This window comes from Colias croceus, chromosome 23 (genome assembly GCF_905220415.1).
Source record: "Colias croceus chromosome 23, ilColCroc2.1".
Lineage (NCBI taxonomy): Eukaryota > Metazoa > Arthropoda > Insecta > Lepidoptera > Pieridae > Colias > Colias croceus.
The window spans coordinates 7,848,908-7,852,417 of NC_059559.1; the positions used below are offsets into that span (position 1 = coordinate 7,848,908).

The 3,510-nt window shown below is 35.5% G+C and overlaps 2 long non-coding RNA genes across 3 annotated transcripts; one reads left to right on the forward strand and one right to left on the reverse strand.

Annotated features, from left to right (window-relative positions):
• Positions 1–1,229: 1,229 nt before the first annotated feature.
• Positions 1,230–1,772, reverse strand: LOC123702447. 2 transcript variants are annotated; one of them, XR_006752874.1, is made up of 3 exons: positions 1,708–1,772; positions 1,437–1,571; positions 1,230–1,300 (listed from the first exon to the last, which is right to left on the reverse strand). It is a non-coding gene; the product is annotated as an uncharacterized LOC123702447 (long non-coding RNA). The 2 variants fall into 2 exon arrangements; XR_006752873.1 differs by lacking the exon at positions 1,708–1,772 and having other exon boundaries at positions 1,437–1,577.
• Positions 1,653–3,278, forward strand: LOC123702448. Its single transcript, XR_006752875.1, has 2 exons — positions 1,653–2,643; positions 2,885–3,278. It is a non-coding gene; the product is annotated as an uncharacterized LOC123702448 (long non-coding RNA).
• Positions 3,279–3,510: the final 232 nt, after the last annotated feature.

Below are 3,510 nucleotides of genomic sequence, written 5' to 3' on the forward strand. Positions count from 1 at the left end.
AAAAGGAAGCACATTAAATTCGTAAGTTTGTGACTGCCATTGAAAACGAAACCTTTTGCGATCTTGTGAACGAATTGAAACTAAAAAGTATGCATCTTTCAGATCTATCGGCGCCATAAAATAATTTTTATTTAATAGTTTTAATGCCGTGCGGTAGTCTTCCATTTTAAAATGTTATTTTTCAACGAATCTATTTAACTCCTTTAAATTTAAAATAAACCTATGCGTTCCGTTTGGTTTTAGAACTGTAAAGATAGGTGAAATAAATTGTCCTGTACAGGGCTTGCAACATAAGTTTTGGGCTTTTTGGCATCACTGCCAGCAGGAAGATTTTTGGTTTTCTGTATTTCTTTGCGATAATAGTCTCGAATGTTGTTTCATTTTTTCTTCAATTCGGCACCTGAATTAAGTTAAAAATAAAACTATATTGCTTTTTATTTCAGATTTCTGGCAACTGGTTGCAATTTTGAAGTAATAAAAACAGATTTTCTGGTGGGAAGCCGAACTGTGTCTGCACTAGTTAAAGAAACCTGTGAAGCTATTTGGGAGGTGCACCAACGTTTAGAAATGAGACCACCGTCATCAACAGAACGTTGGATGGAAATTGCGAACAATTATTATAGAAATGCCAACTTCCCAAATTGTGTAGGGGCAGTAGATGGGGAACATATTTGTTTGATTTCTCCGCAGCGCAGTGGGTCTGCTTTTTATAACTATAAAAACTATTTCTCTATTGTTTTGATGGCAGTAGTAGACTCAGACCTACGGTTCATAGCTATTGACGTGGGTGCTTTTGGCAGAGACAGTGACAGTAATATCTTTAAAAATTGGGCTTTTGGGAAAATGAAACCCTGGAAATTTCAAACAGCGTGGCTCCCATACAAACATCTGAAACAGAAGCTCGAGTGGAAATTGACAATGTGTTGTCCGCTGAAAAAAAATCACCACCAATATCACCAGACCAAACGGAGGAAAATTCACTACAGGAAAGTCACATAGTTGAATCTGACACCGACAAAGATTATACTCTTGACAAGAACAATGAACTGGGTACGGAACATAACTGGCGCAATAAAAATGACCCGAAAAAACCGAAAAGAGTGTACTTAGATGCGTGCCCTGAGTTGAAAGTGGCAAAATCAACAAACAACAATGTAGAACAAACCTAGAACAACCTTTAAAATTTTTCTAACTTCAAAGTGCGGTGCCAACTTCTTTTTGGTTTTTTACGAATTTTGTGGAAAATAAATTTTTTTCGGACGCGATATTTTGGAACAATATAGAACAAACCTAGAACAACCTGGAACAACCGCCAGAATCGCGATATCTAAAAAGTGCGATGCCAGCTCAAAAATCGGGTTTTTTGACTTTTCTCGAAAAGTTTTAATCTCAGCTGTATGAAATTCTGGAACAATGTAGAACAAACCTAGAACAACCTGGAACAACCTTTAAAATTTTTCTAACTTCAAAGTGCGGTGCCAACTTCTTTTTGGTTTTTTACGAATTTTGTGGAAAATAAATTTTTTTCGGACGCGATATTTTGGAACAATATAGAACAAACCTAGAACAACCTGGAACAACCGCCAGAATCGCGATATCTAAAAAGTGCGGTGCCAGCTCAAAAATCGGGTTTTTTGACTTTTCTCGAAAAGTTTTAATCTCAGCTGTATGAAATTCTGGAACAATGTAGAACAAACCTAGAACAACCTGGAACAACCTTTAAAATGTTTCTAACTTCAAAGTGCGGTGCCAACTTCCCGGAGGTCAACTACTACTAAAAACACTAGAAAACGAAAATCTGCCTCTACCGCAGCAACTTCGTCTATCGCTGATGACGTGACATTGCAGCCAGCTTATAACGGTCCAGTTCCAATTTCTAAAGCTATACACGAAGACCCATCAAGTCTTTGGAGGATTGACGTCCTACCTCTCCATTATCACAGTTTTTACAATACGAAATTTCAAATTCGAAGCCGTTTTAGGTGAGGATGACTGTGACAGTAGAGCATTTTAGTAAAGAAAAATTTTATTGTGGTACCCTCCGATCCAACCGTAGAGGACTTCCTAAGAAAATTATAGGTACAAAATTAAAAAGGTCAGACTACAGGAAAAATGAATCTTAATGGCGAAAAAAAAAAATGGTGTGATAAACGCCAAGTTTTAATACCTGCAAAGGACACAATGCTATTTTAGTAAACACAAGCAATACCACTTACGAAGACATTAAAAAACCTTCATGCGTTCTCTTGTATAATGAAAACAAGAAAGGTATTGACTACAGTGACTAAATGTCATCTTATTACACGACTTTAAAACGGGGACTAAAATGGTATCGAAAAGTTATGACAAAATTTTTATTTGGTACTTCTGTTCTGAACGCCTGGATAATTTATAATATGTATAATACTTATAACAAAATGCGAAGATTAATTGTTAAAAAAGGAAAGATTTCTTGAAAAACGAAAATGACTCTTTCAAACAAAGATTGAAGACAGCCAAGAAACTCCACAAATTCTGCATTTCAACAAACACTAAATAAATTCAAAACCTTGGCTGCTATCTTCACTGTGATGCAATTTCGTGAAATAAATAAACCAAAAATGGGACGTAGATTCACCAAAGAGGAGAATATTATGGCACTGAGTATGTATAAAGTTGGACCGAAAGCATATCGATGGCTAAGCAAAATATTTGTTTTAAGAAAAAACGAAACGTTAAAAGAAATTGTTTTTATAACTACCATGTCATGTCAGCCTGATGGTTTCAAATTCTTGTTCAGTTTTTAATAAAAACGTGTTTTTTTTTTAAATGCAGGTTTTATTTATCGCTACGAAATAGAAGTCCCTTTTTTAATGTGTTCTTTTTTTGTTCTGTTTGTTTTAAGTGGAGACTTGGGAGGATTGTGGCTGTGCATCCAGGCTCTGATGGAATCAATCGAGTTGCTGATGTGAAGACGTCCACCGGCGCGCGTGCTTCGGCGTTCCTTCTCCAGAATATGTCCACTTCCTGAGGTTGTTGATGGATCTTGAAAGAATATCTTTCAACGCGGGGAGCATGTTCTAAACTTTTTGTGCCTTATGATTTTTACCCCCTTAAGGCGCTGTGTTATCTGTGAACAACATTATTTTCGTCACGTAATTTGCTCAGAGTTTCGCAGTGTTGTTCCTCACTGACATATATTTTCGCGAAAACTGTAATTTTCAGATTTTTTTATTTATTTTTCCTGGGGTATTTAGATCACCAATAAACCATTTTAGTGAATAAAATATTGAAGTTAAAGAAACAAATTGTTTGCGCATTAAAGGGTTAAAATAATATTTCATGTTTAGCATGTTTGCTACTCTTTTTTGTAAGGTGTTTATTCACTATTAAAGACGTGTCGACCTAACCTGTGCTCTTCATTTATAATTACCAAACTATACCTAAATACTCCTCCAAACCCGCTACAATTATTAAACTTTTTCAATAAAGACTTTTTCTATTTTTCAATAAAAAACTTAACGGAATATC